Below are 12,742 nucleotides of genomic sequence, written 5' to 3' on the forward strand. Positions count from 1 at the left end.
TCCAGATGACCAAATCACAATCACAACCATTATTTAGCAATTTTTACTTCTTTATTATATTTTACATACTGTAGATATCGCTTATTTTAAAAACAAAAAGGAGACGCATATCTACCTCAATTAAAATTATTAGTAAAGTAAAGATCAAAGAACAGTGTAATAGCTACAAACAATTCCTATTTTTTTCTTCCCAACCTCTTACAGCTAGAAAATGTGAGAGAATATCGGACGGGATTTTAAGCTGTTGGTGGTGACTGGTGAATAGAATATGAATACTGCTGTCGAAATCTATAATTTTTGGTCCTATCGCTTAACGGAGAATCAGCATATCATCAGACTATAACAACATCTATGGCTATACTGGTGAATTAAAAGCTAAGATGAGAACCAGAGAGCAAATTGATCATACATCACATAAAATTTCAATAAGCAGTCATACATGAATTGGGCAACTCCTGCATACAGTCGTAGCAGTCACTTTAGAACTGGAGGACACTGTTGAGTTTAAGTGGGAAAACATAAACTAATAAACGATGACAATAAACATCACATTCACCATTAAATCAACGACAAAGGTGGCCACCATCAACAACCAACCAAATCATGCCCAGTAACAAAAGCAGATTGATCAGAGGCCAAAAACAACACAGCATCAGCCACATGATTCACCTTCATCACCATATGGGGTAGGTTAATAGTCGAAGCAAAAATCTTTTCTGCTGTCTCCTTGTCATTCAATGCAAAACCTTTCAACAACAAAGGTGTAGCAACAGCACCAGGAGAAACACTATTAACTCTGATCCCATACTTCCCCAACTCATTACAGGATGATTTAATCAACCCCCGCACTGCATGTTTCGACATGGTTTAGTCTTGTAGCTCGGAACTTCCTTTCGTGCCACCAACACTGGCTGTGCACACAATACTTCCTCCTTCCATACCACTTTCCACCATTGAACGTGCGGCGTACTTCACACATGCAGCCATTCCACGTACATTAGTTGCAAACAAACGATCCATTAAAGATAAATCAAGATCTAAGATGGTTTGGTTGTGATTTATTATGCCGGCATTGCTGAACATGATGTCTAGATGTCCATAATTCTGAACTGTTGATTCAACCAAGGATTTAACTTGATTTTCATCAGTTACATCACAGTGGATGTATGTGCAACAATGTGGACCGATGGATGAGGCCACCGATTGGCCTAGTTGGTCTTGAATGTTGGCGATGACTACCATAGCTTCCCCTTCTTTGGCAAATAAGCGTGCAGTGGCTTTGCTGATTCCACTTGCCCCACCTGTGATGATCGCCACTTTGCCCTCCAGTTTCTTGCTCATGGCAGTTTCTTCTGTCATTATTGTCCTAAACAACTGCCCAACTCAAGGCATATTGTATTTCAATACCCACTCATATAGATCCTGTTCAAATGGTATGACTTGGCAACTATTGTTCTGAAGGAAACAATAGATAATTAGATAGAAATAGTGTCAGAATCCAATGCAAAGTGAGACAAAAGTGCTAAAACAGGCCATTCTGTCTTTTTCTTCCAAAAGGATCTAGAGATTGGACGAGTGGAATTTTTTTGCCATCAGGTCAGGAAAATATGGCTTGTAAACCTCCGTTTGAGCTGAGGGACCCTAATTTCGTCATGTCAACTATGAAATGGGAAGGACGCTCAAAGAACTAGTCTTTTTACATTGGAATCAAAATTTCAGGAAGTGTAAGCTCTCATCCCTTTTGTCTTTATTCAATATATATAAGGACTAAAAGCCTCAGTGACTCCCTCGATCAATTATGCTTGTTGATAAGAGCCCAAAAAAAAATAGAATTATATGCAGGTGTCTCAACTTTCAACAACAGAGCCAAAACTAGTTGCTTAAGCATCCATCACAATTCACAAATAAGAAAACAAAGAAGTGCTGATAGTTTTTTATTATTTTGTATAGTTTCTCACTTCTCTAACTTGTACTTTTCATTTAGTTAATCAAGTGAGCGGAGCAAAACGTTCGGGGGGGGTTGGTATGTGGCCAAAATGTTATTTGCTGTCTCATTTTTCTTCTCTTCGTCTCCCTCTCCCTCTCCACTCTCCACGCCCTCCTCCCTCTCCAATTCTCCATCTCCAACCCTTCATCTCCAGTTCTCCGATTCTCCGCTCACGCCCCCACTGCCATGCAGTATACTAGTTAGTAAAATGATGGGGATTTTTTTTCACATTTTCACCAACCTTGCCAAAAATAAAACTAAAATTTCAGCATAAACAAGAAACTGAAGAAAGTCCAAAGTCTTTGAAATTCTGAGAAATTGAAAGCCCAAAATATTTCTTCTGAAATTTCAATACTGTCTCAATATTACAGTACTTTTGAAATAGCTTAGTGTCAAAAGAAATGTAGTTTTCATGTGGATTCACTATTCACCAAAGCTTTCGTTAATTTTCTGAATTTCTGACAACATTCTTGCATATCTAGTATGCACCAAGAAAACAACACAAGTATCAGCGAACAGATACACCAGTGTATAAAAGGCATGTTACACACCTCATTACCGCCTCTAAGCTAGTGGGTGGGACTGTTGCCTGATGTCCCAAGGCCCTTTCCAAGCAGTTGGAAGCCCTTCTTATGACAATACATCAGACGATTCTGACATTACTTGTAATAGGCAATGATATATAACTACTAAGCAGATCAGTAAAGATTTAGATTTTTTGAACCACTATGAACAAGAAGTAAAAATCTCAATGAAGAAATTAAATCCGAGAGGGCATCTTCTGTCAATGGCTATATCCTAGGAATTAAGCACCACAGCCGTTGCTCATTTCCCAGGACTGACCCGACTCACACAAATGGGGAAAAAAATGGCTTGTGAGAGCACACGAGATTTCACACAACAACAAGTTAATAATTATAATAAAATAGAAAATGAAACACATGCATAGACGTCCAGAATTAAGTGCATTGAAAAATCCAGCCCCTAAATAACAAGGCACCAAATCTCACTGAAGAAGATTGAAACTAAAGTTTTCCTTTCCATTTCCTCTGAATTGATCAAAGATGTATGAAAACGCTCTCCTGAGTAATATGTGAGTTCGTTGAGAGATTACCCCTAGAGTCGAATTGTGTTTCAACATATCAAAAGTTAAAAACAAAACGTGTTGTGAGAAGTGCAAACTGGAGCTAACACCAAAATAATGTCCAAAGTCTACCCATTGCAAACAGCATGCAAACCAAAATGTGGCTTTTAAGCAGTACAGAAACAAACAAATCCAAGACTGCAAGACCAAAATACTTCTTTTAGGCACAAGATAAACAAACTAACGCTGTATTTCAACTTCCGGAACTTGGAGTCCCACTCAATTCTGTTGAAACTTATCAGGTTTATAGTGATAAGTTCCGACTCCAGAAAATTAGAAATTGCTGAAATCAGTCTGATACAACTCCTGGTTCTTCAGATTTTAGGCAGAAAATCAAAGACAACTACCGAAAGTTGTGATTTCAAATTTCAATACACTCTAAATTAAGTAAACAATCAAACGACAAAAATACACCAAAGAACCTAAACTATAGATACTTGCAACAGATAAAGAGCTTGGGGAAAATGAATCCCAAATTTCAAAACACAATACATAAACAATACTGCATCATACAAACAATGGCAATGGCAAAAAGACCACTACCAAGCCAATGCAGAGTTTCCTAGTATGCGACGTAATTATCCTTGTAGGTTAAAATATTCAAAATAATTTTATTGCAGATATACAATCTACTGATATTTTCTTTGTATGGTCTGTTTTATGCCCATAGAATATCTTCTTCCATCAATTAATTAAGTGAGTGATCCCCAGGATACATTTTGGAAAGAAAAATAGTAAATAAAACTATAAAAGTGAGTGATCCCAAGATAGTGTTGGAGATGTTAGAGTGTATCATCTCCAACACCCAATTACAAGAAGCATATTACAAGCATATATAGACAGAAATGCATTCATATTATACGAAAATTTAAGGTCAGCTTATAACAAGGGCAAGATAGGTTACTGAAGTAGAATGAAAATCAACAAGGGCCTACTGAAGTAGAATCAATATATTGTGATGTATCTCGAAAAGATGAAAGAAGGCATTAGAAACTTGATATGGAAATAATCAAGGTAGGATAGGTTGACTGAAATTCTACCAGAATACAAGCTCACTATGTTCCTGATTTGCATTGGTTCTAAAAGTTACAAAAGATGTTCAAATATGCTACTCCTATACTGACGACAATACAGAGAGGGAGGGGCAATGTTTTATTGCATTATCCAAATGCCGCAAAATAACAATTTAGTACCCTGTTTTTTTTTTTGGACAATTTAGTACCCCGCTAAAGAATGATCACAAAAGGTAAAATAAGACCCAAATATTGCAATTATATGCATGAAAATGTAAAATTTAGTTCTTTACGTATTGATAGCATCTCTACTACTATGGATATACGGAAAATTAGTCTAGAGGACTTAGTTATAAATATTTAGTAGTCCTAAGACTCCTCTTAAATTTGTTTAGAATTTAATACCCCAATAAACTCTAAACCAACCCGTTTCATTTAATAGTAGTTAATCAAACCCACAAAATAAATAATCAAATGCATTTTGTATCTGTATTTTAAAATGCGTGGTGTGTATGCATTTTAAAATATATAGGTTTATAACGTGGTGCATCTGCATTTTAAAATATATAAGTTTATAACGTGGTGCATCTGCATTTTAAAATATATAAGTTTATAACATGGTGCATCTGCATTTTAAAATGTATAAGTTTATAACGTCCACATTCGGATGAAAACAGGTAGTAGTGTCAAATTTAACTTTTGGAGCAATACACGTACTTTTTGCTAAATTCTATTCAAACCCAAAATCTACTCTTTTTGTTCTAGTAGTTATCTTATCTAAAAGTAGTTATCTTATCCAATCTTTATTATGGTAGTTATCTTATCTATAAGTAGTTATTTTGGAAGGGTGAAAAAGAGAATAATTTATATTAAAAAATAACAGGTGGCACCTAGTCTCGAGTCAAAAGCTTAGATTCTAAAGATTTTCTATAAAAAAACACTTATGGCGAATAAAAACAATGTAGGGGTATTAAAACCCAAAAAAATTATGGATAGGGCTTTAGAGTTGTTTTTGTTTTAAAATGAGACTCTCTAGCCCAATTTCTTGTATGGATATAGCACTAAGGACATAATCAAAATCCATACAGAAGCCGGTTTCCTTTGTAGTCCTAGAGAATATGTTTTACTGCAGCATGATTATTAAACGCTTATAGTTATATATTTAATGGTACCATAATTTCCTTACCTGACACGGATTTCAGACATGTTTAATGATACGTAAACCTAAACAAAAAAGAAAAATAAAATAAAAACAGAAAATGAAAAAATAAACTAAACAAAGAAAACATTATCTCCAAATGATGATAATCATAACGAAAAACGAGATTACCTGGCAGGAGTTCAGACATGTTAGATGAACCATATCTTGCAATGCTTTATTTTCTAACCAAACAGCAAGAAGTCTTGTGAACGTGATGACTTCTATTGAGCACAACAAATATGCAATAAAGATTGTTCCAGCTACAAAGATAGTTTGAGATATGCAAGTAGACTTTTAATCATAGACAGACTTGCACTGGCCTCAACATAAATAGATGAGCCTGGTCTGTCTATTTGCACGCATTGGCTTAACTCACTCCTAACCTCCCTAGACACTGCCAAGGACACATAATGATAACTTACCAAAAAGTTTGCGGCGGCGGAGTTTACTAACCACTTTATAGGATTGGCACCTCTTTGGCAAAAGGGTAGAAGAATAACGGTTATTCCCTGTATGTCCTTTTACACCCTAACATGCCTGATAATCCCACAGCAGCAAATTGTTGTGAGTTCCCACATTCGACGGCAGTGAGTTGCCGTGGGTTCCCACATCCCACGGTAAAGCTTTGCCGCGAAGGTTTTTTTTTTTACCTCAAGTTTTGAACACCCGTGGCATACGGATACTGTGGTATCCCAAAACCCACGGCAAACGGATACTGTGATGTCTCCAAAACCACGGTAACACGCTGCCGCGAGTATAGAAAAATTGCAAAAGTTTGTTGCCGTGAGAATGGAGGGGTGTAGGATGTACGTCAACTAATACGATTAATGGAGGGGTGCCAATACATGGGAATTTGTCGAAGGGGTGTCGATCCCATTAGTTGGGGTGTAAATACCGCGCCCCAAAATTTGTATCATAAAAATCCTTAATCATGCCCATAAAATCGACGCTCACGACATTCTAAACCTTTATAAAAAACACGATAGGAAAACCATAAGGACCTGGAGATCTATCACTGTTCAAGAGTGAAATGGCCTCCCAAACTTCCTCCTCATCAATCACCCTCTCAAAACCCTATCTCCCCTTCTGAAATACCCTCAAGAACTAGATTATCAACTCTAGGACGGAAGGGAGCAGGTTCAGTGTATAACTTATAGTAAGACACAACAACCCCTTCCATAAGACTCTCCTCCCCATCAATCATTAACCTGATTTACTCTCCCAAGACATTTCCTCCAAAGAGACCATTTTCTCAAAATCCACTTTCAAATCTTGACGTCTGTTATTCTCACCCATAGAAAGCATACCCTCCTCTTCTTCTTTCAAATCTAACACTTTAATATCCTTCAAATACTAATCTTTTTTCTTGTCCACTCTTCCAAGTTCCAAATTATTCCATTCCTTAATTTTGGTTTTCACAAACTTGAGTTTGTTGGCAAATATAATACTCGCCTTAGCACCCAGCTGATCAAAAGCCCACAACTTACAAATACGGTCCACCAACTTCTGAGCAAAGAACCACATAAGGCGAAACAGAGTGGGCCCGCATTGCCCCACCCACGTACAATACTCCACCATTTAATCTAACATGCACAAAACATCCATTTCCCTTAAAATTAGGCTTGCCCTCCAGCCTAAAATTGTGAGTGGCGACAATGGGATCACGTGACTCCACGGCTTCGACATTCATAGTGCTCAGCTTCAGTATCATTGCCTTGTTCAGCCTCCTCATTTGCCATCTCACTACCAGTCCAATATGTTTTACAAAGATAGACCCTTTTTGGCGGAGGAATAACACTAGACAGTAAAACACAGCTTGACTTAATTGGAAAATAGAATTTGCAATGACCATTTCATCTTGCATTTTCAAGCATTATAATGACATGATGACCAACCTTTAGAGCCTGTTGAAGCAATACACCCACTGCATCTTCCCTTGATTGTTTTATGTGAAGAGAAAACATCTCCACTTTGGGATGTTTTGACTGATTATCATTGATTGCAACGTGCTACACATTCAAATCTGTCACCCTACTTCAACACAAGTTGCCAAACCGATATTGACAAATTTTCGAGTATAAGATTGCTACAATCAGTCTGATTTACACCAAAAGTGTTGTCTGATCATCCCTGTTCTTGGATTGGAGGAATGATATCTGTTCTTCCCAACGCACAGGCTTGTGTGCTAATGGGATGAATCGTGAATTAAACTTGTCAAAAAGCTCGGAAAACTTTTACATAATCCGACGCTGGTCAGAAATGAGAGTTCACTTTCTTTTCCAATTTTTCCAATCTATGTTCCATAACGATAAATTGGTTCAGCCCAACCCAATAAATCGAACTGCTCTAACCTCCGGTTGGTTTATCGAGGAACCATGGCCTCTGTGACCTCTATTGCAACTCAAAGTTGAACAAAATATACTTATAAAAAAAAAGTTAAACCATAACAATTAAATTCTGCCTACTGCCATTCTGTCACTTAAATAACAAAATAAACAACTGCCCCACTAATAGACCTACTCATCCACTAACAGGACTAACTCAAAACCCTATCACATTACCCACTTCTAATGCTAACACCACACCAATGACACCATCACCTACATACCCACATGCTCCCACACACAATAAGTACACAACATTTTACTCGGGGGAATAAGGGAAAATCACAACAACTTATAAGGCATATGTCATTATCCACCATTCACGTAGTCATTTACCAAATGACACAATAGTAAACAATTAGAAAATAGAAATAAGCTTTGTATGAAACAAATTAAAATTCTAAATCCTATTGTATGATACTGTAATACGTGTGGTAGCCCTTAGTACCCATGTCGATACCATAAGACTCCAAAACGGTTACGGATACACAGGATACAGTTGGGTTAAAAATCATTTATGGAAATAAACTCAACACACCTCTTTCTTTTTCTGCTCCATTTCGATCAAAGCCTTATGGGAAGTAAACCATGAAGGCTCAAACAGCCAAATGAACCATTGAACATCAAAGTTGCAGAATGAAAAACACTCAAACATTCAAACTAGATTGCCAAGAATCCGCACAATCTTGACATGTCTCGTGAAGAACACCTGAACCAGATTCCCCCACACACACACACATTTTAAAAACCAGATATGGAAGAAAAAAAATACATGTGGACACGATTTTGAGTTGACAAGGAAAAAAAAACCATTGTATAAGAGAAATTACAGTGTAAATATGAAGCAATGTCATTATCTACTAGTTCCCATAAGACATTTATCACTTAAATAGGAATGATAGAAAAATAGGGAAGAAAGCAATTGTTGCATATGAAAATAATATACAAACCATATGTCATTACCAGCGTTCCCACAATGACATTTATGATTTATCACTTAATGTTTTACATATAAAAAAGAAATATTGCACTCATCAAATGTCATTACCAGCATTCCCACCATGACATTTATGATTTATAACGACACTTAATATTTTAAATATTAAAAAGAAATTTTTAACTCATAAAATAAAATGTCCTTACCAGCGTTCCCACAAAGACATTTATCAGTTAATGTATGGAAAACATTAACAACCTTTTGAAAAATAAAGAAAACTCTGCAAAAAGAGAAAAGTTTAGACTTAAAATGTCAAAATCCAGCCGTTCCCTTTTTTTTTTATCAACATAATCCAGCGTTCCCTGAAGACATTTTTTACTTAATAAGTATTTAAAAATAAGCTAAAAACCATTAGAAGAAAATCTAAGCACATGAGGAAAGGATATTGTTTCACAAATTTTTTTTGTTCATATGAACAACAATTTATATATAAAGTTGTAGTTATTATTTGACTTAAGACACTTTGTTAATAATCTTGCCCCCCAAAGTCTTGTAAACCCACGTTTTACCTAATGTTACCTGTACTAATGCTATTCTTCTTTATCTCCAAGCAATAGCAGACTGTGGCAATGCATAAAACTAGTGCATCAAACTCCCCAACAGATTCAGCTGACTAGTAAAACAACTTCTTGTGGACGAAAACCTGCTTGGAACCTTCATTATGCAGCACGTGCAACGCCTACACCTAATGACAACCCGTGCTAAGCACAACACGCCTACACCCAGACTACAATGCATACCGGTCAGATTACACGACTGGAGGTGATATGGTGCAGGAGCGACAATTGGTAGCTTACAAGAGCCAGATGTTCAACAACTGCAAACAGAAGTACTTGACATACAACCGCAAAAAAAAAAAGGAAAAAATGGCGGAATTAATTATTGAATGTCCATTATTAGAGGTAACCCAATAGATCAATATAAAAAATATCACGCGTGGGTAAAAGAATCCACCACCTGTTTGACAGCATTTGGAATTAACAAGTCTAGGCTTAGTTAATTTGTTGTCAATGTTGGTGGTCTTTCCTGTGGCAGTTAGTAATTAGGGTCTGTTAATATCTATAGTACAAAAACAAAACAATAACTGAAAACCCTAATAGCAAATCAATTAGGGTTTGTTTTAACTAACATTTTCAAGAATCAAACTCAAAAATCAGATGAATCAATGACGAAGATTAAAACATACCTGATCCTCTTTCTGATCAATGATGAAAGATCAAAACAATTTGATGTCGCTTCAGTTCAGTCGCACTCCACCTTTATTTATTTGAGAGGGAAAAGAGTGGTGTGATAGAAGGGGACTACACTCAATTAAACTACACTTCTTATTATGCTCCATTTCGATCAAAGCTTTCTAAGAAGAAAAGCATGAAAGCTCAAACAGCAAAACAAAGAATTGAACATCAGACTTGCGGAGCACAGAACACATGAGTGTCAAACAAAATTGTCAAGAACGTTCGAACTAGATCGCCAAGATGGTCAACCATATCTATTCCCAGCAAACAAACACCGATAATTTGCAAACTAGTTTTCTAATCGTAGACAAAATATATATATATATATATACAAATTAAACATCATTACCAGCGTTCCCACAATGACATTTATGACCTATCACTTAAAAGTTTACATATAAAAAATATATTTTGTACTCATAAAATGTCTTACCAGCGTTCCCACAAAGACATTTACGATTTATTACTCAAAAGTTTACATATAAAAAATATATTTTGTACACATAAAATGTCTTACCAGCGTTCCCATAAAGACATTTACGATTTATCACTTAAAATTTTACATATAAAAAATATATTTTGTACTCATAAAATGTCTTACTAGCGTTCCCTCAAAGACATTTATCACTAAATGTATGGAAAATATTTAACAACCTTTGAAAAATAATCCAGCGTTCCTTGAAGACATTTTATGAAAAAAGTATATAATGATAAGCTAAAAACCATTAGAAGAAATACGAGCATATAACAAAGGTTTTTGTTTTACAAAACCATTTTGTTTATATATAAAAAAGTATTCATATAAAGACATTGACCATAAAAGATAAAAGAAGTTTTGTAATTGTAAAAAAGTAGTAAGACAAGACAATTTTTTTTTATATTACAAATAAAGTTGTAATTATAATTTGAGTTAGACACTTAGTTAATAATCTGGCCTCCAAAGTCTTGCAAACCCACATTTTACCTAATGTTACCCGCACTAACGCTATTCTTCCTTATCTCCAAGCAATAGCAAACTGTGGCCATTCATATACTTGTGCATCAAACTCCCCATCAGATTCAGCTCACTAGTAACACGGCTTCTTGCGGACGAAAACCTGTTCAAAACCTTCACTATGAACCACAAGCAATGCCTACACCCAATTACTAGCACGCATACGGGTCAGATTACGCGACTGGAGGTGATATGGTGCAGGAGATGCATTCGGTTGGTTACAATAGCTAGAGAAGCTCGACGACCACGTGATAGTCGACACATGACCGCAAATATAACAGGGGAAAAAACAGGAAATAATGATTGAATGTCCCAATTGACATAAAAAATCATGCGCCACCTATCTTAGTGGACTTGATGTCATTGTTGGTGGTCTTTCATGTGGTAGTTAGTAATTAAGGTTAGATAATATCTATAGTGAACATTGGTAGTTAGTAATTAAAGTTGTAGTTATTATTTGACTTGGACACTTAGTATATAATCTATCCCCCAAAGTCTTGTAAACCCACATTATACCTATTGTTACCCATACTAACACGATTCTTCATTATCTCCAAGCAATAACAGACTGTGGCAATGCCTATACTTGCGCATCAAACTCCCCAACAGATTCAGCTCACAAGTAAAACAGCTTCTTGAGGACAAAAACCTGCTTGTAACCTTCACTATCCAAAACGTTCAACGCCTACACCTAATGACTAAATCTATGTTAAGCACTACACGCCTACACCCAGACTACAATGCATACAGTGATACGGGTCAAATTACGCGACTGGAGGTGATATGGTGCAGGAGTGCCATTCGATTGCTCACAAAAGCCACATGTTCAATAACCGCGAAACCGATACTTGACATACAACTGCGAAAAAAAAAACAAGAAAAAAAAGACTTGCTTTTGAGAATCAAACTAGAAAATCAGATGAATCAATAACGAAGATTAAAACGTACATGATCCTCTTTTTTATCAATGATGAAAGATCAGAATTCAGTCGCACTCTGCCTTTGTTTATTTCAGAAGGAAAAGAGTGGTGTGAGACTGTGAGAGAAAGGGACTACACTCAATTAAACTACACTTCTTTCTTATTCTGCTCCATTTCGATCAAAGCTCAAACAGCAAAACAAAGAATCAAACATCAGACTTGCAGAGCGTAATTAAATTGCCAAGAATGTTTGAACTAGATTGCCAAGATGGTCAACCAGATCTGTTCGCAACAAAAAAAAAACCGAGAATTTGCAAACTTGGCATGTCCCGACCCCCCCCTTTCAAAAACCAGTTATGGAAAGGAAAAAAAAATTACATATACAGACATATTTTTGAGTTTATAATAAAAAGGAAATTAAAAATTGTATAAGAGAAATCACGATGTAAATATGAAGCAATGTCCCATATGACATTTACTAGCGTTCCCATATGACATTTATCACTTAAATAAGAGTGATATAAAAATAGGGAAGAAAACAAATGTTGTATACAAAAATAACATATTAGATATAAAACTAGTTTTCTAATCGTAGAAAAAACAAATAATATACAAATTAAATGTCATTACCAGCGTTCCCACAATGACATTTCTGATTTATCACATAATATTTTACATTTAAAAAAGAAATTTTGTACTCATCAAATGTCCTTACCAGCGTTCCCACAAAGACATTTATCACTAAATGTATGGAAAATATTTAACAACCTTCGAAAAATAAAGAAAACTCAATAAAAGGAAAAAAAAGTTTTAGACATTAAATGTCATAATCCAGCATTCCCTGAAGACATTTTCCACTTAATAAGT

General features: G+C 35.8%; 1 pseudogene across 1 annotated transcript; it reads right to left on the reverse strand.

The window, feature by feature from the left end:
* Positions 1 to 390: 390 nt before the first annotated feature.
* LOC147522784 ((+)-cis,cis-nepetalactol synthase NEPS3-like) lies at positions 391 to 12,742 on the reverse strand (annotated as a pseudogene). Its single transcript, XR_015214584.1, has 3 exons — positions 9,913 to 12,742; positions 2,539 to 2,673; positions 391 to 1,455 (listed from the first exon to the last, which is right to left on the reverse strand). The product of XR_015214584.1 is annotated as a (+)-cis,cis-nepetalactol synthase NEPS3-like (transcript).

The sequence above is a fragment of the Coptis chinensis genome, chromosome 1 (genome assembly GCF_015680905.1).
Source record: "Coptis chinensis isolate HL-2020 chromosome 1, ASM1568090v1, whole genome shotgun sequence".
Taxonomy (NCBI): Eukaryota; Viridiplantae; Streptophyta; class Magnoliopsida; order Ranunculales; family Ranunculaceae; genus Coptis; species Coptis chinensis.